At 35.1% G+C, this 25,060-nt stretch overlaps 3 non-coding genes across 3 annotated transcripts; 2 read left to right on the top strand and 1 right to left on the bottom strand.

The window, feature by feature from the left end:
* Positions 1-11,743: 11,743 nt before the first annotated feature.
* On the top strand, positions 11,744-11,817 carry TRNAI-AAU (transfer RNA isoleucine (anticodon AAU)). Its single transcript has one exon. It is a non-coding gene; the product is annotated as a tRNA-Ile (tRNA).
* A 9,488-nt stretch (positions 11,818-21,305) lies between these two features.
* TRNAI-AAU (transfer RNA isoleucine (anticodon AAU)) lies at positions 21,306-21,379 on the top strand. Its single transcript has one exon. It is a non-coding gene; the product is annotated as a tRNA-Ile (tRNA).
* A 2,351-nt stretch (positions 21,380-23,730) lies between these two features.
* LOC136228314 (small nucleolar RNA R71) lies at positions 23,731-23,837 on the bottom strand. The gene has a single exon (XR_010688642.1). It is a non-coding gene; the product is annotated as a small nucleolar RNA R71 (small nucleolar RNA).
* Between the last annotated feature and the right edge of the window lie 1,223 nt (positions 23,838-25,060).

Raw genomic sequence — 25,060 nt, 5'->3', positions numbered from 1 at the left:
GGGGTTATTAAACCTAACTTGAAGAAGCCAAAGAGTAAACAGAAAGGCATCCTTAACTCTCTGGCTCCTTATGAGAAGAGGGGACCTGCGGGTTCCTCGGTGAGGCTCTCAGGAGCCCCCAGTAAATACCTAGTTTAGGTTGGTTGTGTGGTCAGTTGTCCTCCCTCTTATGGATTTATTGTGTTGGAATGTTAGGGGTGCGGCTAGCAAGGCTACCCGCATCCATATTAATGATCTTATTAAACAGTTTAACCCCTCCTATTTTGCTTTATTGGAAACTAAAATTAGTGGAGAGAAAGCGGAGGAGGTGGTTAAAAAGTTTAAGTTGTGGAGGTGTGTTAGATCGAAGGCAACTGGCCGGGCTGGTGGGATTTGGCTTTTCTGGAGGCCAGATCGGATTAACTTTGATGTTATTAATATGGATAAGCAGTTTATTCACTGTAAAGTCAGTGTTACTGGGATTAGGCCCTTCTTGCTGACTCTTGTTTATGCTGACCCTGTGTTAGCTAATCGGAATCGTCTTTGGGAGATTCTTTACTCTATGAGTGTCAATATTTCTGAGGCCTGGTTTATTGCGGGTGATTTCAATGACATTGCTCTTATGAGTGACCAGAGGGGGGGGGGGGGTTCTACTCATTACATTAATCGTTGCCTTAACCATAAGAATAGTATGGATTTATGTGGTTTGTTTGATCTTAGGGCTTCTGGTCATAAATTCACCTGGAAACGCAACAACACCTTCGTGCGTTTGGATAAAGTCTATGCTAATGTGGTTGCTCAAACTTCCTTTCCTGAGTGTTCGGTTTTAAATCTTCCTTTTTGGCATTCAGATCACTGTCCGATTTTGTTTAGACTCTTGAGAGGCAACCGGCCTAGAGGTAGGAGACCTTTCCGGTATCAGTTGGCCTGGGATTCCCATCCTAAGTTCAAGGAGTTTGTTCAGGATAACTGGATTCCTCACTTGAATGTCTTACAAGCTGCTGATGGGTTCAGAGAAAAGGTGTTAGGGTGGAATAAACATGTTTTTGGTCATATCATTGGGAGGAAGAATAAGTTATTAAGAAGGATGGAGGGTATCCAGCGTAGACTGGAGATTAGATTTGATCACATGTTGGATGGTCTTCTTAGAACTCTCTAGAAGGAGTTGGAGGCTGTGCTTAGACAGGAGGAGCTTCTTTGGTTCCAGAAGTCCAGAAAATCGTGGATTAGAGATGGGGATCGTAACACCAGATACTTCCATCTTTCTACCATGATCAGAAGACAGAGAAATAGGATTGAAGCCATTAAAAACTCCAATGGGGAGTGGGTTTATGAAGACGAGGTGATTCGTAATATGGCCTTTGATTTCTATAAGGACCTGTTCAAGGAGGCTCCTGTCCAGCTTAATAGGGCCCATTCTGCTGCTACATTCCCTCAGATTAGTGAGGATAACATTCAGATTGCCTTTCAGCCTATCTCGTGTAAAGAGATCGACCAAGCTATTTTTAGTATTGGGGCGGCTAAAGCTCCGGGGATTGATGGTTTGCCGGCTGGCTTTTACCATAAACACTGGGAGGTGATTAAGGAGGGTATCTATGATTTCATCTTTGGCGTTTTTAATGGGTCTAAGGACATTGGGCTTGTTAATAGGACCCTCCTTGTCCTTATCCCGAAAATTGAGAAGCCTTCTTCCTTCCTGCATATGAGACCCATTAGTCTTTGTAATGTTCTTTATAAAACTGTTACAAAGATTGTGGCTAATAGAATCCGGGGAATCCTCCCTGACATCATTTGTCAGAATCAGGGGAGTTTTGTTCCCGGTAGACAAATGATGGACAATGTGGTGATAGCCCAAGAAATGGTCCATTCGATGAAGATTAAAAAAGGGAAGAAAGGCATGGTGGCTTTGAAGCTTGATTTGGAAAAAGCTTATGATCGGATCAACTGGGATTTTCTTATGGAAAGTCTTGAGAGAGCTAGAGTCCCGGAGAACTGGAGGAAGCTTATCAAGGTCTGTATTTCTTCTCCGGTTTTTCAAGTCATGGTTAATGGGGATATGTCTGAGGAGTTTTCTCCAGGCCGGGGTATCCGTCAAGGTGACCCTATGAGTCCTTTCCTTTTCATTATTGCTATGGAAAGGCTTTCTCACCTAATTCAAGATGCTATTGATATTGGGAGTTTCCACCCGGTAGCTATTAATAGATTCTGCCCCCAGGTGACTCACTTATTCTTTGCTGACGATGTCCTTATCTTTCTGGAAGGTAATGAAGAGCAATTGAGTGTTATTATGGATATCCTTGATTGTTTTTGTGAGGCTTCCGGTCAAAAGCTTAATATCCAAAAATCAAGGATGATGTGCTCTAAGAATATGAATCCCAGAGTTTGCAAAAGATTAAGTGACTTGTCTGGTATTCCTCTTACTGACTCTCTTGGTAAGTACCTGGGTATTCCTCTGCACAGTGAAAGAGTTTCTAAAGTTACCTTTCAGGATACTTTGGACAGAGCCAATTCTAAATGTGCCTCTTGGAAAGCCAGTACTCTTTCTCTGGCAGGCCGTACGACGTTAGTGCAATCGGTTAATTGTGCAACCCCTAATCATATCATGCAGGCTTGTCTACTTCCGGCCCCTGTGCTTAATAATCTGGATAAGATCAACCGTAGATTCCTGTGGGGAAAAGCTGAGGCGGGGAGAAAAATCCATCTTGTGCCCTGGAATGAAGTGTGCCTACCCAAAGCGTCTGGTGGTTTGGGTATTAGGAAAGCAAAGGACAACAATAAAGTTTTATTAATGAAGCTCCTTTGGCGGATGTGGCAGTGCCCTTCTTCTCTTTGGGCTCGCCTTCTTTGTGGTAAGTATCGGAAAGATAAAATCTTTGGGGGCCCCAAGGAAAGAGTTGCCCAGTGTTCCTTTCTTTGGAAAGGGATTAGCACCATTTTTGCGGAATTTTGTACTGGGGTTGGTCTTGATGTGGGTAATGGTAAATCCATTAGTTTCTGGTTTGATACCTGGTTAGGGGACAAACCTTTGGTAGATGTGTGTATTTCTCCCCTGCCTAATGACATCAGGAACTAGAGGATTGCTGACGTGGTGGACTCTGAAGGGGATTGGATCTGGGCCAAGTTTGAGCCTTTTTTAGGTCTTGATACCCTCCTTAAAATGCGGGGCTTCAAGGTGAGTACTCATGAGGAGGATTTGGATAGACACTGTTGGGCTCTGACTAATAATAGAGCATACTCTTGCAAGTCTGCCTTTGAAGCGTTTTCCTCCCCCCCCCCCCCCCCCCCCTTTATCGGTTCCTTCCTCTGAGGTTTGGAAGTCCATTTGGGCCCTTAAAGTTCCTTATCGTGTTAGGAGTTTCTTGTGGCTGGGCGTCAAGAACAGGTTATTGACTAACTTGGATAGGCACAGGAGGCATTTATCGGAGTCTGGAACTTGTAGTAGATGCAGGGACCATACTGAGTCCTTATGCCATGCCCTGAGGGATTGTTCAAAGAGTAAAGAGGTTTGGAGGAAGATTCTTCCTCCTAATTCTTTTTCTTCCTTCCTGGCCCATCCTGAAGAGGTCTGGTTCTCTGATGGTGTTAAAGGCAAGCTCCTCTCGTTTATGGAGCATGGTGACATCTTCTTTGCCATTATCTGTCACCAAATCTGGAAGTGGAGAAATGAGGAAATTTTTGGTAGTAAAACTATTTTCGTGCCAAACTTAGTTGATTTTTTCTCCAATAAGTTCTTCTCCATTTTGGACAGTTTTAAAGGTGATTCTCTGGCCGTTTCCTCCCTGAGTAAGAATGTCCACCTGGTTAGCTGGGTTAGACCCAGAGAAGGGGTTGTAAAGCTGAACACTGATGGCTCTTGCCTCAGCAATGGGAAAATTACTGCAGGAGGTGTTCTCAGAGATGCTGGAGGAGCTTGGCTTTCTGGTTTTTACCAGAATTTGGGTTTAGGGTCTTCCTTTGCTGCTGAGCTCTGGGGCATCCTAACTGGGATCAAGCTGGCTGGTAGGCTTGGCATTAAGAGTCTGACTATTGAATCAGATAATCTGGAGGCCATTAATATGATTAAAGACAGTCATGCCCCGAGTTTGAAGTATATCAACCTTATAAAAGCTATTAGAAGGTTTTGCTCATCCTTTGAGAGTTTTGAGTTCTGTCACGTTTTCAGAGAGCAAAATCGGGTTGCTGATCGTTTGGCGGCAGCTGCTCATGACGGTCTTCTTGGAGTCTCTACCCTTCCTGTTCCCCCTGGGTTTCTCTTCCCTTTCCTGTTAGATGATAGGATTGGGGTTAGCTTTCCTAGGATGATCCCGTGATTGGGTTTTTTGTTGTTGTGTTTCCTTTCCTTTTCTACCAAAAAAAAAAATAATTATTAATTTATAGAGTGATTTTAATTTTTTTAAAATAAATTTTAAATTACTAATTGTTTCAATAGCAAATTGTTTCAAACATTGCAAAATTCGTACATAGGATGAATCTGTCACAAGGAATTTAAAGGAAGCAATCACTAAAGAAAACATTCATGAACTTGAGGGAATGATTGGCCAGATTGGTTACTGCAATCAAATGAATGTCAATCAAATAATAGATTATCCAGGTGAAAACAATGAACGTTCACAAGTCCAAATTTTAGAAGAAATTATATCGAGCGTTATGCAAAATTGAATTGAGGATGAAGTTGGGGATGATTCGGTACCTTTGAAACGAGTCACAAAAAAGAAAGCAATTATAGCATATACACTGGAACTTTTGAATGCACTGAAAATAGTTAGAGATGAAATTCAACTAGATTTAAATTTCAAGAAAAAACAAAATACTATATATTCATGTTTTGCTAAATTATCCTAAGTATATATATCTATATATATTTGAGAAATTATTAATTTATAGAGGTAATAATACAATGTATTTATAAAGGGTTGTTCAAGAAAATTATTATCTTATTAATTTATTAAAATTGATCATTTTTTGAACTGACCCAAGTCGGGACCAAAAGAAATTATTATTTTAAAGAGTTTATTAATTTATCGAATATTAATTTATAGAGGTTTTACTGTATAAATATTTTATTGACAAATTTTTTAGCTAAATATGTGGGCCACCCTAAAAATCTGATGAAATACATTGTAATAATAATAATAATAATAAATCATCTGGAATCAATTTTGTTTTGCAAACTGATATTTAATTTATTACAATCTTATCACTTTACATAGTTTATAAAATTTATAATATAAATTATATCTTTAAAAAAATATATTAAATAAAGAAAAAAATATAAAAATAAAAATAATATGTTAAATAATATGTGGGACCTACTGAAAGTGACCAACCATTAGAGATGGTTTTTAGTAAAGAGTGTTTTGATGGGATGGTTATTAAAAATGGGTAATGTGGCATGGTTGGAGGGTGTACAACCCTCCAACCATTAGAGTTGCTCTTAGATAGCAAATTATTAGAAGCACTTGGTCTTCCATGTTACTTGGAGAACTTTCTATAGTTATCTTGTCACGTGTAATATGGTTTCACACATATTATAAAAGATCCCACTATTTTTTTATTAAGTGAGGTCACAATACACGTGTTCAAATATGAATTGGGGGTCCTCTAAGTGACATAGAAGACCAAATGCTTAATATTAGAACTCCTTCTAGGTACACTGTAATACTAAAATCAGTATGAGTGTCAAGAAAAATAATGTAACGGAATGTAAAATCTGTTAGATGTGATTAACCAAAAACCAAAACGAACACAGAAAAATATATGAATAATAAAACTTAAATCAAAAGAATAAAGTGAAACATATATGTGGCATGTATTAGCAGTCTCCTTAAGACAGATTTCATCGCTATTGACGATCATCTCCCAGGATACAATAGATTATGCAAGTGAACTCTTACCGTGTGTAGATGCATTATCACCGAAGCAGGACAACAAGAACAACATGAACAAACAGACACCATAAAAATTTCAAAGAATATTTTTTCCAATAGTCTAGACTCTAGTCACTTGATTTGACAATTTCATTCTATATAAATAGAACTCAAAAGACACGTTTGTTCACGAATAAACACGACTGTTCATGGATAGATATGACTATTCATGAACGAACACGATTGTTCATGACAGACACGACTATTCATGAAATGAGGTACTTGTTGGTATTTAAATTAATTATAATTTTGTTCAATTTTTTCCAATAATCCCCCACATGAATAAAATTGGAAATAAGACGATTACGTCATGGTGATAACTTTCTATAGTTGATATCTGCATAAGATAGATAACTAATGTGCATTGAACCTTCCCTTTTGAAAGTATATTTACTTTACTGGCTGACTAGTAGACGTGATGTCTTTGAACTATTCTTCCGTTTGTGTAAACAATGATATACTCTACACAGATACCAACATAACACGGTATTGGTTCTTATGGTTATGTTCGTTATGGTCATAAACATGGTCTGGTTCTACTGGAGTTTTAGAGAACTAGGCCCCCACTAGGTTATTATGTGAAAATTAATCTAACCCTTATGTATAAAACAATCCAATTTCAAACCTTGTTAACGAAAGATGATTTTTTTGTTTCATGTGCAATTTTATATTCTGGCTATCCTGCAACCCCTAGCATTCTGACCATCCAATAAGCCTTTTCTGTTAACGAAAAAACTCATCATCCGTTAATGAGATTGAAATAGTATTGTCTGGTGAATATTGACTTTAATATTATACTATTTTATAAGCAGGTGTTGAATTTGCTTTCCCCAATAATCATATAGCTAAATTTGTAACGCGTCACTGTTAATATTAAGAGAAAAGTTGTAAAATAAAATTTGAAGCCCCTGTTATGTTATTGTTGTTAAGAGATGATGACTAACAAAAAAGCAGACAATTTGTATTATTGTACTATAATTGAAATTAATTTTGAATTTTATGAAAAAATCATTTTTTTTTATCGGAGGTCCTCTTAACCGGGAGGTCCTAGGCAGCCACCTATGTGGCCTCCCCCTGGAGCCTCCCCTGTCCATAAGAGCAAAACCATGCATGATCTTAACTATCACGTCCATCAGAAAAATCAAACCCTAAAAGACTACGTAGAGCGATTTCAGCAGGAAGCCATTCTGGTCAAGGCATTTAATGTGGAGGGAACACTCAAATCAAGTTAATTTAAGCTCTATAATCACGATAAACGGTAAAAAAATGAGAGGCCTAAAGATCTCGTGTGCGTTGTGTTGTTTTGATGTGTTTTAGTTTTATTTTTGCATTTCTGAGAACCCGAGTTGATCAACCTTATCGAGGTGAAGGACAAGGTTGATTGCCTTTATCATTTGAAAGACAGGTGGCAAAGAGTATCTAAGGGTGATCGCCATTAACGAGACCTTTATGTCGACCTTAGTTTATGATTGTAACCTGATTCTCTTCTTTTTCCGACACATTTGAAGGTGACTGAAACCGATCCACTAGAATTTTTGATTTTGAAAGTAGATCGGTGTCATTTTACCTCCCTTTGCCTTAAAACTTGAGGATTCATACTATCTTTCCCTAAAAATGCCATTTTAATTTAATCGGTACGACATGTCACTCCTTTTCTACAAAGGGGTTACTATATCTGTGTAAATGTATTTTAATTAAAATCTCAGTATAAGAAGTTGCTTTCAAGGAAGGAACGTGTGAAAAATCAATTTGGGGTCTTTTGTTGAAAAAGAAGGTTGGTCACCCTTAGCGGGATAACCCCAAAGGGTGATCGACCTTCATTTCCAAAAAAGGCCATTTTCGCCTATTCAGAGGTGCTCTCGGTTTAGCATAATAATCTGATTGATTCCCTAAACTTTAGACATATATATTTCATTGAACCAATTGAACTAAAACCTCAAGCCGATAGTTAAGGCCCAATCGTAGATCTTATATTAATCTCTGACATGAACTTGCTTATTATAAACTATTATAGGGATGGACCGACACTATGGCCAGAGGAGGCCTCGGCCCCTCAACCAGTTAAAAAATTCATCTTAGTGTGACCAGTGAAATTCTTTTGGCATCTCTCAAGATCCCCAGCTGGCTCCACCTCGGTCTAGCAATCCCCGTTATTTTCCAAGCCCGACTTCAGTTTTGTTATTTTTTATTTTTATTTTTCTCTCATTAAGTTGTTTCTCTTCTTATTTTATTCTTTTTATTTCTTTTATTCACTTGTCTCTCTACAATGTCATCATCTCTTTTCAAAAATTTCAACTTTTATTTATTTATTTTCAATATGCCATTTCTTTTTCGATCTCCACCCCATTTTCAATTTACATTTATTTTATTTATGCTTCATATATCTTCATCCTTTCCTCTCTTTTTGCAATTTTATAATTTTATATTTTTATCCTATGGATTTGTATGATTAATTAGATTTTGGAATTGCAGGTTCTTAATCACTAAGGTTTAATATTAAATTATCATACATTTATCTACTTATGTATATAGTGGTGACTATTCTCACTCTTGTTTCTATGGTAACCACAAAACGATCATTTTCAACTATAAGTGATACATATGTTTCAATTTGTTTAAATCTCATATTGCTCTGTCACATAGACTTAGGGTAATCATGTAATTTTAAGATTATTCAAGAGGATGTAATTTTAAAATTATTCAAAAGGTTAAAATATTTTCAAAATTCAGGATTATTTGGCAAAATAAAAGGACCATGATATATTCAGTCCTATTTTTATAATTTATTTAATTATTCAATTTTGAGGGTATTTATCATTTGGAATCATTCAACTTTTGCCAGAAATCTTGCAAAATCAAAGTTTTAATACAATTTTTTTTGGGTAAATTCCAAAAAAAACCCCTGTGGTTTGATGTTGTTCCAAAAAAACTCTTGTGGTTTGTTATTACAAAAAAAAGGACTGTGGTTTGCGCCGTTACCCGAAAAACGGAAATGGTCTTAACACCGTTAATTTGCTGATGTGGCACAGGGGTAGGGTTGGAAAAATGATTTTTTTTTATTTTTTTATTTTTCTTTTCTCTTCTCTTCTTCTTTCCTGCGTGCGTCCTTCGTTTTCTTCTTCCTCTCTCTCTCTGCGATTCTTTCTTCTCTTCTCCTCGTTCGACGACAGACGCATCCCTCGCCATTCTTCTCTTCTTCTGGTGAGATTCTTCTTTTCTCCTCTCCTCCAGCAGCGATCCGGCGCGGCAAACAGCAGAAATCTTCTTCTTCCTCTTCGTGCAAACAACAGAAATCTGATCATTCCAGAAGCAGCCTTCTTCTTCGAGAATCGATCTGAATTCCTCGAGAATCGACGCCATAATTGAAGAGTAGTAGAACGATTTCTAATCAATTTGATAATTCTCTCGAGATTACCATGCTTTTCCTGCTCTAGATTGCGCTTTTGGTTTGGGCATTTTGGTTCCCTGGACGTTTGGAAATTTGGAGAAATTTTGGACGTTTTGGTTTGGGCATTTTGGTTCCCCGGACGTTTTGATTTTCCTGGGACGTTTGGAAATTTCCAGAAATTCTGGAAATTTCCATATTTCTGGAATTTTCTGAAACCAAACAAATTCCCTATGATGGTTTAGTTGTGGAGAAGAATAGATAAACTTTTTTTTGGAGAATCGACGCCATGGCCACGGATTTGAGAATGAGTGCCGCTGAATTGGGAAAGAATAAAAAAGGGAGAAAGAAGAAATGAAATCAATGAAGAAGGAAAGAAAGGAGGCTATGATGAATTGGGAAAGAATAAAAAAGGAGAAAGAAGAAACGAAATGGAAGAAGGAAAGAAAGGAAACAGAAAAAATAATGAATTAGCGGAAGCATGAATTACGGACCGAAGAGCTTGACAAAAAAGAAAGAGAAGATTTCTCCTGAAATCTGGAAATCCAGATTTCTGGAAAAATTTCCAGATTTTCCAGAAATCTGGAAATTTCCAGAAATTTGGAAATTTTCGAAACTTAAAATAAAGAAAAAAAAAAGGTAGAAGAAGAAGGAAGAAGAAGAAGAAGGAGGAGGAGGAGAGAAGAAGAAGAAGAAGGAAGAAGGAGAAGAAGAAGGAGGAGAAGGAGAAGGAGAAGGAGGAAGAAGAAGGAAGAAGGAGAAGGAGGAAGGAGAAGAAGAGGAGAGAGAAAAAATAAAAAAATAAAAAAAAATTCGAATTTCCAACCCTACCCCTGTGCCACGTCAGCAAATTAACGGTGTTAAGCCCATTTCCGTTTTTCGGGTAATGGCGCAAACCATAGTCCTTTTTTTTTGTAATAACAAACCACAAGAGTTTTTTTGGAACAACATCAAACCACATGGGGTTTTTTTTGGAATTTACCCATTTTTTTATATGAAATGCTAAAATTTCATTAAAAATAAGATTGATAGTACATGATGACAATAGTAAGGAATAAAACCTCACATACATATAGGCTAAGCCTAATATAAGATCCACAAAGGTAAGAAAAAGACTACGAAGAGCAAAAAAGACCATTAAAGGTACAACTAAAATAGAAAAATGTTGAAGCATATATTTATCGTAACCCTAGATACGGAGCAGAACAACTGTAGTACAATCTTCATGCTTTGAACCATTCTGAAACTTCGGATCTATGTCCCTTCTTTTGCAACCACGTAGATCCAGTGATCTACTGATAAGATTTACCTTTTCTGCACTTGCTACAACAGAAAAAGTTACAAAAGCAAAAAATTTAACCAACAGATGTACTTCAAACGGATCCAGAAATCATATAGAATATAGATCCAACTAAAATAAACTGATATACACCAAAAGAAAAACAAGTAACACACAGAAAAAACAAAAACAAATGGAGGAGGAAGAAGGAAGACAAGCTTCCTTCTTCCTCCTCAACTTGATAGAGACAACTTAGGCTTTGTTGTGAGGAAGATGAAGAAGATGGGGAAAAACTGATATTTTCGGAAAGAATGAGGAGAAGAGAAGGGAGAGGGCGTCGGCGGCAGATGAAAAGCAAAGGAGGGAAAGTGATAAGGTTAGAGAGAGGGAGGCCTTCTCTCTCTAACCTATTAAGCCCTGCGTTGGTGATAATACATGTAAAGTTTTAATACAATTGATTTAGAAAGAAAAAGTGGAAATTCATAAGCTCTTAGAATGTCTCTTCAAATTTAAGTATAACATTTCTAAGAAAAAAATGGAAAGAGTGCTTTTAAAAAATATATGTTTTATACTTAAAAAAAAGTTCTTTACTTTTTTATTTTTTTACATAAAAAAATAAGAAAATGAAAAACATAATGGGGAATTTACAAAGAAATTCAAATCTTAAAAACTATCTACCCTTTTGTCAATTAGTTATTTGAACTATATCAATTCTAATATTTTGACAGTTATTCCTCCGCTGCCACTTCAAAAGAAAAACCATTTAGGAAATTATTCTGACATTTATAGAATAAAAATTACACTTATTGATATATTAAAAATTAAATTACCAATATTAACAAAACAATAATATTATTATCATATATGATTTTCATGTAAAGAACCCAAACATAATTAATTTGTGTTATACATTCTATTTTTATTTTTGAAGTATTAATTTATAGTTTTTTCATTATTCTATATAACATTGTAATATGATTTTGAGAACTTTCAATATAAATACAAAACTACAGTGGTTACTAATTTTGAAATTAATATCATAACAATATGAATATAAAAGGTTAACAATAAATTTCTATAATCTTATTTGTTCTATATAATATAGAAAACCTTTTTTTATTAGATTCTGAAGAAATATGTTATTAAAATAAAAATATTTAAAAAAAATGAATTGGCCTATTAGCTCAGTTGGTTAGAGCGTTGTGCTAATAACGCGAAGATCGCAGGTTTGAAACCTGCATAGGCCATAAATTATATTTTTTTATAAATCTATCCATTTTATTTGAATCGTATTTTAATTAATATTATATACTTAATTAGCTCTTCCTCAAACATCCATTATCTATAAATCTATCCATAAATTATATTTTCTATAAATCTATCCATTATCTTCTGGTATCTAAACATCTAGCCCGACTAGTCACTGAAACCTTAGAATTCGATTTCTGAATTAGTATAAAGAAACAAACCTTGAGTAGGAGCATTTTTTATGTATCGTAAGACCTTTAAAGGAGCTTGATGATGAACATCTGTTGGAGCTTTCAAAAATTGACTTAACTGATTCACAACATCTGTCATATCAGGCCATGTAGTTGCGAGATAAATAAAATGACCAATGAGCCTTTTGTAAGCAATTAGATCTTACAACTTTGTCCTTGTATCCCTTGACAACTTGAGAGAGCTATACAGGTGTACTAGAAGTTTTGCTAGCTAATAACCCTACACCAATCAATAGTTCTAATGCATATTTTCGTTGATTGAGGAAAATACCCAGTTTACTTCTTGAAACCTCAATGCCTAGAAAAAATTTAAGGTTTTCCAAGTCCTTGATCCTGAACTTATCATTTAAATAATGCTTGACTTATTCAATTTCTTCTAAACTATCACTAGTAAGGATGATAACATCAACATAGCCTAATAAATAAGTAATCTTGTATGGATCTTGTTTGAGGAAAAGAGAGTGATCAAATGGGGATTGTTTATATCTAAAATCACAAAGAGATTGAGTTAATTTTGAGTTCCATTATCTACTAGCTTGCTTCAACCCATATAGGAACTTAGTTAATTTACAGACAATCTTTTGTATGTCTAATTTAAAACAAGGTGGACGCACCATATAGACTTATTCAGATAATTCACCATGAAGAAACACATAATTGACATCTAATCTGACAGGTTGCATCTTTACAATAGGAGAAAATGTCTCCATATGATCAATTACTTTAGTTTGTATCCTTTAACGTTCAAACATCACAGCTGCTTTAAATTTAACTTTAAATAGCCATCGACCACCAATTGGAACTTTACCATGTTGGCAATTTCACCACTTCTTAAGTGTTCTTCTGTCCTAATGCCTTAATTTCTGCCTGCTATAGTTTCTTTCCAGTAGTTGTTCTTGATGACTTGTTGATAAGTTTTAGGTTTAAGTATAATGGACACATTAAAGAAATATATAATCTGTTGCTTTGACAATTTATCATAAGAAATAACATATTGAATAGGATATGAGACTTTAGATGCAGATATTAATGCTGAATGAGATGAGAAAGTAACATCATTAAGATGAAACTCTTAAATAACTAGGTGCTGACTTTGTTCTAGTGGACCTTCTATTAAAAACAGAAGTTGGATTGGTTGTTGGAGGAATACTTGAAGATGTAACATTGTCAATGTTATATATAGTAAAGATATTAGTAGAAATGTACGTTATTCTCATGATTCTATATAACAGAAACACTACCATTCCTAGTATTGGATATAAAGTTTGAACCAAGTTGAAGAATCCTTACACTATTGTCAGTAGGTAAGATAATATTTGTTGTGATCAAGTATTTTTGAGTATAATAAGGAAGCAAGATTTCATGAAAACAAACATCCTTGGACACTTTATATTTCATGTGATCTAAATCAAATAGTTTATCGCCTTTAACATTTGGTTTATAACCTAGAAAAATGCAAGGAACATCTCTTTGATCAAATTTTTGTTTGTATGTGTTGACTATTGAATATGATAAGCATCCAAGCACTTTTAGATCACTATAACTAGGTACCTTTTTAAACAACATTTCATAGGGAGATTTTTCGTTTAAAATAGATATTGGGACCAAATTAATGAGATACACAACATGTTGAACACACCATTTCCAGAAACTAAGATATAAATGAGCCTAAAATCTTAGTGTTATAGCTAAATTTAATAGGTGTTAGTATTTTCTTTCAATCACACTATTTTGTTGAGGTGTATAGGGGCATAAGAGCTGATGTATAATACCGTGAGTATAAAAAAACTCAGTCAAATGCAGTTCATGTGCATTATCAGTTCTAATACAATTAATAACCACTCCAACTGTGTTTGCACATAATTATAAAAACTCATTATTGTTTTTCATACCTCAGATTTTGCAGGCAAAAAGATACATCTAAGTATGCCTTGAGTAATCATCCATAATACTAAAAAAATATTTATGACCAGAGATAGAAGAAGTATTCATAGGTCCCCAAACATATCTAAACATATCATATCAAAACATGAAGCAGTTTTTGAAGTACTAATTGGAAATTTAAACCTTTTCTATTTAGTTAGAGGACAGACAGTATATGTAAAATCTTCACAACAAACATCTAAATTCTTATTACAAACATATTTCATGTGAGTATAAGAAAGATGACCAAGTTTATAATGCATAAAGAAACAGAACTAATGGAAATTGGTCCGTGCACTTTATTGTTAACAACAAATTGATACAATCCATGGAGTAGTTTAGCAGAACTAATCATCTGGTTGGTCAAACTTTCCTGAAAAGTGCATATAAAATCTTTAAACAACACAAACATGTGTTATCAAGAAATAACTTGGTAATAGAAATCAAGTTCAATATAAAGGATGAAATATACCATACATCCTTAAAGACCAATTTATCATTAAATTAACCTACTCCCTTTTTTTATTAACAATTATTATAACATTGCTAGGCAAATGGATAATAATATTAGGAATAGTTTCAATATACATAAAGTAATCCATGGATTTAGCTACATGATAAATAGCACATGAATCCACAATCCAATCCAATCATTAGCATTAGTATCATATCTAAATAAAAATGTACATGACTTTGTGGATTGAAATCTGCTTGCAGTCCTTATGTTGAACCACAATTAGTAACCACACTATTAATAGATGGCCCTGAATTTCCTGTAGCATTAGTCTTATCCATAGCTTGTAATATAGACAATAGTTTGTGATATTCTTCATGGTTAAAGGCATTAATAGAAGTACCATACGTATTGTCATTCTCGGTCACCATATTAGCTTCCATTCTTTTCTTTGTATGCTTGTAGTTGGGAGGATATTTATGCTTCTTGAAAACATAATCAACATTTTCCTTATCACAAATTGGACCTTAACCTTGACCTTTCTTAGAATATCCTGAAGCTTTCTTTCCATACTGCCCTTCTTGATTAGTTTGATTCTTAACATAATTCACACTTGAATTAATCACATCGCTAGCGACATTACTATGCATAATAACTCCTTCAAGTTGCCTTTCGTGCTGCAAAACAAGATTAAAGACACGATTTAGGGATAACAAAAGATCCATTATTAAGATTTGCGACTTAACCATAACAAAATTAACATTTAAACCTCTAAAAAACTTAATGAAAAATCATGAGCTTGATTAGCCTAACTGTTCTAGTTGCCACACAACTCTGTGCACTCTATGGTGTACAAACGCATGAAGGCACAAATGATAGACTCTGCAATTTAAGGTGACAAAGCATGATTTAACGAAGAAAGAACAAGTTGATTAAAACAATTACATACTTGTTGATTTTGTTTATGAATAACAGATAATGGTAATGATCCATCACTACAAGAAAAAACGTGATCACCGACGGAATAGACCGATAGAAAAATTTGTGCCGGAAGTACCGACGGAACACCGACATAAAATATGGGTCGAAAATCACCTACACTTTCACCTAGGCATTCTAGGAATGTGTAGGTGATTATTGGCGGAATTATTCTCGTTCCCATCACCGACATTTATTGTAGATAATTATAAATGTCGGTAATGTACCAACAAAACTTATATTTTGACCTACAAAAAATGTCTTGGTAAATATAATATTAAAAAAACTAGAAAATCATTAAATAAACAAAAAACAAATTAGTATATATAGTGTTTTTATTTGTTTTCATTTCCATTTCCAGAACCCTAATTCTCCCTTTTCCTCCTGGATCGAAATTTAGAATCCCACCCTCTCAAACTTGCTTTCTTCTTTGCCTCTTTCAAGATCGGCACCGGTTTCAACCATCACTAGTGTCGCTGCTCTTTTTCTTCCTTTCACCACGCATGCTCTTCCTCCCCCTGGCGTTGTTATTCTTGTTCTCTTCCACCTCTGCTCAGTCTGATGTCTGACCTTAAAGAGTCTTACGGTCGATGTACTCTCTCTATGTATGGATCTTACCTTTCTCTCCTTTGTGTTTCGTTTTAGATGATGAATTTCACAACGCTTGCTTCTTTTTTCCCCACTGAGCAGTTTGTTTTCTAAACCATCTTTAGCTGACTGTAGGATGTATAAATCCTAAAATTTCTCTTTAGTCTTACCTTAGGAAGATAAATTAATGTTAGATTTCTTTATTTAATTAAATACATGTTTTTAAGGATGTTGACAATTTGTGTATTATACCCATTTACACCTTTTTGGGTTAATAAAGTTTCATTTAAAGGGTAAATGTTGAACTTTTGAAGATAAGAAACTAAAGTTTTAAGCATTTGAATGTAATTTACAATAAAAGATGTGTTTATATGAAAAGCTAATGAACCTGAAATATTTGGCACTAATTTAATTGTTTATATGAAAATCCTAGGGTGTTGATCTTTTTTTACTATGTAGCTTAGCTAACCATTTGCTTTCAAACAATGCTTAATTGTTTTGTCTGTAGCAAATGAGCAATCAGTCAAGTGGAATTAGGCTTAACAGGTGGCTGTTCATCTTGTTATACTCTTTCATGTATGTGAACCCTTTTACTTTTGAGGTTATTGTTTGGCACTTTTTTACATTTAATGTGAGATATATGCAGTACATCGTTTTTTTTTTTGAATCTGAATGCTAAGGAACCTAAAGATGTTAAAATTTTAGTCTATCTTGTATTTATGCCATAATTCCTCTTGTGGGGTGTAAAGTTTTAGAAAATAATTTCATACGCGGTAGCTCATATACCCCACTATATCATGGTTAATATGTGCTAAAATGAGTCGAGTAATTGTCATCCAATGACTAAAATCTAGCTTTTACTCATCTGAACCAATTAAACTTTCCTCTGATGCAAATACATTTTTCTCTGTTGTATGCATCAGTTGACTTGAATTATAATCACAATTTCAATCATTTGCAGGTTGTTTTGGATTTGAGAGCTCTAGAGAATTCACATGAAGGTAGGATAAGTTGTTTTGTCTTTGGAGTTCTTTTTGGTAATTGTGTGTTAATTTTGTGTGCTCATTGTTTTTTATGATTCCAAATGGGGATTCGTTTTGGATCAACTCTCTAGGCTGCAGGGCATTGTGTTGCAATGGTAATTGTAATTTATCCTATTTGTATTTCATTTGATTTGGACAACTTCAAGAGCTATGAAACATTTGAGTGGTATGAATTTCTTAAAACAATCATTTACTTCATGTTATTATGATTAAAGCTTTTGAATGGAATTGGTAATATATAAAGTGATTGTCATAATGCCTCTCTACAATTTCAAACATGGTTAGATTAAAACACATTTCTTTTTCAAACATGGCCCTTATCTATAGTGTATTTTGGTTCATCTAGCTTGGACTTACCACTATCTCATGACATGGATGGAGTTTTTATTCCTTTAATCCAAATTAGATTTTTTCTAATACTCTAAAAGTTCCAATTCTACAAACCTTTCCACAAAGAATCTGTAGTACCTACGACAGATTTGATCTATGTCGGTGTTCCAGTTATTTTTTCTATTTTCTTAGCTCTAATCTAACTATTTGGGGAGACATGACGCAAGATATTAATTTGTGAGAATTATTTTCTTTTTGCTTTGCCGTGTCATTATAGTGTTCAATGTGGCCTTGTAAGCATTATTATTTTCCACAGGCTCTGTAATGTCTAGCCAAGTTTGTTCTTCGGTTGCTGAGAATGTTGGAAAAAAATTGTTAGGAAATTGGAGTTTAAAAATTGATTTTTCAAAACTTACGTGCTTGCATTGATTGGGATGAGAACAAAAAATATATATACTAATTGGCTTAGATGCCTACATGATATTGTTAAATTGAGTAATTATCAGTGATAATCTAGTATGTGGTTGAAATGACATTAATAAGTTTCTATGTTTTTGTTCAAATTTTAATCTTTGCTAACTGGACCAATTTTCAGGTTAGAGAAATAATCTCAAGATTTGAGAAGGATTTAAATTGACCAAGTCTACCTTCTTGAAGATGGATTTTGTCTAGGACTCAGAGAAGAAGTGTTACTGTTTTATCCATGTCTTAGATGGAAAATGTTGACCTTGCTAGGATCATCAATTCTGATGAAGTTTAGTCAGTAGAGAAACCTCTTCAGAAGGATGCACAGAGGGATCCACTGAAGAAGAACCCTCTTTGGATATCTGAACTTATTAGACTACTGATGGATGTGAAGAAATTGAGTTCGAAGAAAGCTTATAACCTTCATCGAAGGTAACTTCACACTATCAAACATTCATAGAGATGATGAATTGATAATATAGTTGCCACATTTATTTATTTATTTTTCTTGTAAAACGGTTGCATACATAAACCACACTAATTCATGAGGCTCTAGAGTAATAGAGCTTGGATATGCTCCAGGAATTTCTTATCATGTGGAGATCATTAACGGCAAGCCTTTCCAGTCCATATTTATCCTAACCTTAGTTGTTGATAAAAACAACTCGAGATTAGTAGCTTGCTCTAAAAGATCTATAGTCTCCATATGTTTATTTATTTTTTCTTCAAATCTTATATTATGGTTTGTAATCTCTTTTTGATGGAATTCCAAGTGCTAGTGCCACTTTCATCACGACGAACCATGCAATGTGGAGACGTGGGGTGAAACACTAATTTTTTATTAAGGAATTTGAATATACACCACGAGACCCTGAGCAGCAATCCTCTGATGCAGATGACACAGTCACTTTAAATCTTGTCTCCTCTGATGTAAAGAAATCTCCAGATGTTGTAGGTAATGTCTTGGTGAAACTGCACCTAAATGCTGCAACTTCTAGGTGCGATGTTCCTCTAATTCAATATAAGTAGTAATCAGACAATCCTGCAGTTACTCTAATTGCTATATAATTTTTGTGTATACGCGTTAAGTATCAAACCATCATTTTTTAACTAGTTGGTTATTTAAATCAATGTATCAAAAGCTTGGTTTTAGTGGATAGAATTTGATAGTTAGAATTAGTTTGGAACTCTTATCCATTAAGATTTTTTTTTAGATGATTGAGCAGCTGATTGTTTCTTGAACATTCATATAAATATTAAGCGAATATATATGTAAAGTGGTAGCTAAGTGATAATATACTGGTTTCTTGCTTGTTTGACAAATGTTCTTTTGATTTTGTATCAAATTCTTAGTTTTTTTGTATTTTTTTTATAATATATATATATATATATATATATATATATATATATTATGAGTTCCCTTCAATCCAAATAAATAGACTAAAAAGAAAATATAAAAATGATTTAGAATATAATTTACAATTTTCGACCCAATTTCCCGACCAATATTTATTGGTAAATTATTTAAATAATATTAAAAAAAATTACCGAGACATATGGGTCGGTGATGTCGTCGGAGTGTCCGACAGAAGTCACCTACTAAGAGTAGTCGGTATTTCCGACACAAAACACGGACATGAATTTGTGTCGGTGATTTCTTGTGTCAGTAAAAAATTGTCGCAACTAGTTACCTACGAGGTCAAAGCCGACACATCAATATTCATCGATCTTCCGTGGGTGATCATGAACACCGACACAAATTAGGCAACCACGACGGAATATTTCGTCGGTGATATCGTTTTTTCTTGTAGTGCATGAATAGAACAATATTTATTCTTAGCAATTAACAAAATTTTGATATATTGACTCCAAGAGAAGTAATTCTTGCTATTAAGTGGCTGAGTAACAACAACCAAACCTGGATTCTCACCAAGATGAACAAAAAACGGACTGGACGGATTCTGCGATGTATCTACAAGAATTTACATATTTCTTCGTGATCGAGTAACACTAGGATCAACTTTGCCAATCAACGCAACAATGTCTAGATCCTCAAAGATCGAAAAAATAGCAAATCTAATCGAGATCAGATTTGTGAAACAAAGAACAACAACAAACTGATGATAGAAAACTAAAGAATCTATAAACACTCAATCTTCGAAAATTAATGCGAACTTGAACATATGATACCATAGCAAACTCAAAGATTGAAAGAGATATGAAATGGATAAAGAATTCAATGTATATTAACAAAAAGAATCTCAAAATAAGGTCACAAATTAAAAAAAAAAACAGAGTTTATATCGCCTAATGTCTAAAGATTATATTGTAACTAATTCTTATGAAGGGTAAATTGTAATTAAGTCTCTGAGTAAATATAATAATTCCTAACTCTATTAAAATAGTCATTTTTATAAAGTTGTAAACAACTTCTATGCTTAGAGTTGACAAAAGAAATCATATGATGAAAACAAGCAACATGTTTTTTGAGGGGTTTAATTCTTCGTTGTTAAATATAATTAAGATCATTACTGATTTGATAAGCTTTGATGCCCAAATAAATTTGGCCATAAAAAAATCATTCAAACGACCAAATGAGGTAATGGAGCCACTAAGTAGAATAATGCTTTTTAAAATCTGTAGGTGATTAGACATGATTATTCCTCCCCACATCACTGACATTTATTGTAGGTAATTATAAATATCGATGATGAAACCAACAAAACTTACATGTAAAAATAAAAATATGCATGTGAGTATAATATTAAAAATTAAATTAGAGATATTATAATATTATTAAATAAAAAATAGAAAACAAAAGTATAAAATGTTTTTCTCTTTTAATTTTAGGAAGCCCTAATATTTTAACACCAATAAAAGATTTAAGTCGGAGCTTTACGTGTTTTTCCTTTAAGCCCCAACGCCCGATTCTTCTTTTAAAAAGATGCTGATGAAAACTGCAAAGGCTATTCTTTTTTTCTTTCTATAGTGGAGATAGTCGCACGTAATGACCGATCGCACGTAATGACCGATAAAAAAAAATCTATCTTCCAATTTTTTCTCTCTAAGTGACTATAATATTTAACTTTTTTTAAACTATTATAACATTATTTAAATAAAAATAAAATAAAAAACAAATTATTGATATAAAGTATTTTTCTCTTTTGCTGTAGAGGAGCCCTACTTTTTTTCTCTTCCTTCCGAATAAAAAATTGAAATGCCACCCTTTCTCCTTTCGAGCTTGATTTTCTTCCGTGCCTCCACCAAGACGGTGCTTATTGCCACCAACATCGACACCGGCACGTCTGATCTTCCTTTCACCAGCCGATGCGCCTTCTCTTCATTTTACTTGCGTCATTGTTTAGTTTCTCCCGTTTCTTAGAGAGAAAATCCTTTTTTTAATAGATTCTGAAGAAAATGTTGTTAAAATAATAAAAAAAATTATAAAATGAATTGGCCTATTAGCTCAGTTGGTTAGAGCGTCGTGCTAATAACGCGAAGGTCGCAGGTTTGAGACATGCATAGGCCATAAATTTTATTTTCTATAAAACTTCTCATTTTATTTTGATTGATATTATATACTTAAATGAAATAAAATTTTGTATATTTATAGTGAATATTTTTTTTATCCTATGTAATAAAAAAGATGTTGGCTATTTGCTTAAAAAAAATTATTGCTTTCAATAACAACGTTGATTTTTGAGCTACATTTTGGTGGTGTTACTAAAAAACTTTAAGTAGGTATCAGTTCTTCCTCAATTTTAACTAAACTAGTCAATTGCCCGCACGATGTCTGCAAACAAACAAACTGCTAAAAGATTTATGAAAATGTCAGCTAATTTTTGCCAAGTCCTGACAAAAAGTAGTCGAATGAATCCATCTTGGATTTTGTCTTTATGAAAATGACTGTTAGGCATGAAATTGACTAAGTTTAACATATTATTTATAAGGGAATCAGGGTATTTTTATATCATTTGGTGAAGAATGAGGGCTAATTATTGTCCTTATGCAGATAAGCAAAGAGAAATGCTAAACTCGTTGGAAACAGCTTGTTTCGCTAATGCCAAAGAGGAGTGGAACCTTTCTTGTATCCAGCGGTTAAACGCCGGATTATCCAATGACGGACATCGACAGATCAGTGGTGGCAGAGGCAGAGGCAGAGGCAGAGCGGCAGGTGAAAGTGTGTTGCGATGGGATTTCTAAAAGTAGCAAGATGACATGAAGTATCAACCCCTTGAGTGTTCAAGGGTCAATGGATTTTTAATCATTTCATTTTTATTTCGGTTGTAGTGTTTAGTTGACTTATTTTGTTGGAAGGGTACGAAAGTTGTACCGATTTTTCCCCTGTCTTTCTCTTTAAGTAGGTTAAGCAAAGGAAAGATAGGGAGTTCGGAATTTTTAGTTGTTTTAGAAAAGTAGATTAGTTGTAGAAAGAAAGAAAAGAAGAGCTCCCATGGAGTCTCGAGCTGTATCAAGAACTACCGACTGCTCACTGCTCGATATGAGTGAGTAGTCCATTTTGAATGGGCACAGCCAGGCCGACCCGGTTATGTAAGTTTTACAATCGTTTTTAATGAATAGTTAGTATTTTGCCAATGTTGTGATTAATGAGGATTTAACTTTCATGCCTAGGCATTTATTTATGTGTTAGATGGATGATAGGACACTGCTTTCATCTTCACTGATATCTCTATTAATCTCCCAACCTCGAAGCTGACAAGTTAGATGGTTGTGTCAAGGGTTTTCTTAACCAGAAATACAGTTTTGTTCTTAATACTAGAAAGAACGTATCTTTAGGACGCTAAAGGTGCTAGTAAGTCTTAGGAGTTTGAGAACACACGAAAGTTGACTCAAACTCACTTCAAAACTGATACTTTGGCTTCATTGGCATTATCTTCTATTTCATGTGAATGTTGTAAGATGAAGCACAACCTGTTCGGCCGGGTTGAGCCTATTCTATTCTCTAAATCATTTCAAAGCTATCTAATTTCTTACTGCATCAGACCTCTTACATCTTACTAAACCAACATCACACAATCAACTTAAAAAGAAGAAAGCTTATTTGACACACACACGCTGTTTACCAACAATTTCTGACATACATTTGAATCTCAATCCCTGTGGAGACGATACTTAACTTATCACTTTATTACTTGTATCTAGTGCACTTGCTAGAGTCTCATCTGAGGACAACAAGTTTTTGGCGCCGTTGCCGGGGATTGAAAGCAACAAATCTATTTGAAATTTCTGTGAAACAGGGTGTTTTTAATCCGTTTGCTTAAGCGTGCAGGAAACAAAGAAGCTATTAACCTATTTATGCACAGAGTTGGACCTCCTATTTTTCCTATCGATCTCGAATTAGAGAGGACGTGTAGACGAAATAGAGCGGGAGCTCGACGTGCTAGACAGAGAGAAAGGCAAAGAGAGAGAAGAATGGCTGGAAGGGAAGGCCCAGAACAGCCAGTTCCACCAAACCAAGAAGAAGAAGGAGAAAATAATAACCCTCCTGTTATGAGAATCAAAGACTACTCGAGGCCAACCACCGAGGGACATTCCTCATGTATTGTGTTACCCAACGAGGGGAACAACATGTTCGAAGTGAAGGGGTCCATGATACAGATGATCCAGGCCTCAGTGCAATTTAATGGGTTTCAATCTGAAGATCCAAATGGGCATATTCAAGAATTCATCACGTTGTGCAACACATTCAGATCGAACAGAGGTGTCTCTGACGACGTAATCAGACTGAAGCTGTTTCCTTTTTCCCTGAGGGATAAAGCGAAAACCTGGCTGCGAAATTTACAGCCGAGAATAATCACGAGTTGGGAAGAGATGGCACGAGCTTTTCTTATGAAATATTTTCCACCTCGACAAGCTATCAAACTCAGACATGAAGTGTCACGCTTCATACAAGACGAAGACGAGTCGCTGGCAGAAGCATGGGAAAGGTACAAAGAGCTGCTCAAAAGAGTGCCAAATCATGGTATCCCCATGTGGATGCAGATGCAGAACTTTTACAATGGCGCGACCAACATTTACAAAATCCAGATTGAATCTATCGCGAATGGTAACCCAAAAGATCTAGAGCCACAGGCTTTATATGACCTCATAGAGAAAGTGGTAAGCACAAGCTACAACTGGCACTCCGCCAGAAGTGAAGGGAAAAGGACAAGAAACGAAGATGTTGTGGCAAAATTGACTAGCCAAGTAGAACAGCTTACTCGACAGCTGGGAAAGATAAATGTTTCGTCCATTCACAATGAACCACCATTCAATGACATTTGTGATTTTTGCGGAGGAGCCCATTTCAACATAAATTGTCCAGGAGATAAGTCAAGAAAGGGCAAACAGGCTGAATGTGACTACGCAGGGTATAATCAAAGGAACCAGCCTAACCGTTATTCTAACACGTACAACTCTGAAACCAAGAACCATCCAAATTTTGGATGGACAGGCCAACCGGACCAGCTGGGACAACCACGGTATCAAGATCAGCCGAGGTATCAACAACAGCAAGGAGGATATTACCAAAGACAACCTCAGCAGCAATACAAGCAACCTGTGCCACAAAAGGAAGACGTCGAACCAGATATGAAAACAATGATGATGCAGTTCATGAAACAGACGCAGGCGTCGATCAAGAATCTGGAAACACAAGTTCACCAGATAGCCGAATCCACATCAAAAGGAAAGGGAATAATGCCAAGCAACACAGAGCCAAATCCTAAAGGCGACGTCATGGCAATCACCCTAAGGTCTGGTAAGGAAACTCAACCAGTTGTTTTGTCTGATAAGAATGCTGAGTGTGCAGGAACGTCTAAAGAAGATGAAGGGGATCAGGAACAGACTGTTCCTAGTAATGAAGAAACAAGGAAGGCTAACCAAGCAAGTAAGCCAGGTCAAGAGGAGGAGGAAAGAGCGTATAAACCACTGCCGTATGTCCCACCTGTGCCGTATCCTACGCGTCTAATCAACAAGAAGTTGGAAGAGCAGAATTTGAAGGTGTTGGATACCTTAAGGAAGTTAAACATCAACATTCCTTTTGTGGAAGCACTGGCACAGATGCCGACATACGCCAAATTCCTCAAAGACATCCTATCGAACAAAAAGAAACTGGAGAACATTTCAATTATACAACTGAACAGAGATTGTTCGTCAATACTCCAGAACAAGCAGCAGCTGCCCAAGAAGCTAAAAGATCCAGGGAGTT

The sequence above is a fragment of the Euphorbia lathyris genome, chromosome 4, assembly GCF_963576675.1.
Source record: "Euphorbia lathyris chromosome 4, ddEupLath1.1, whole genome shotgun sequence".
Lineage (NCBI taxonomy): Eukaryota > Viridiplantae > Streptophyta > Magnoliopsida > Malpighiales > Euphorbiaceae > Euphorbia > Euphorbia lathyris.
This window is presented reverse-complemented; position numbering and strand designations above follow the sequence as displayed.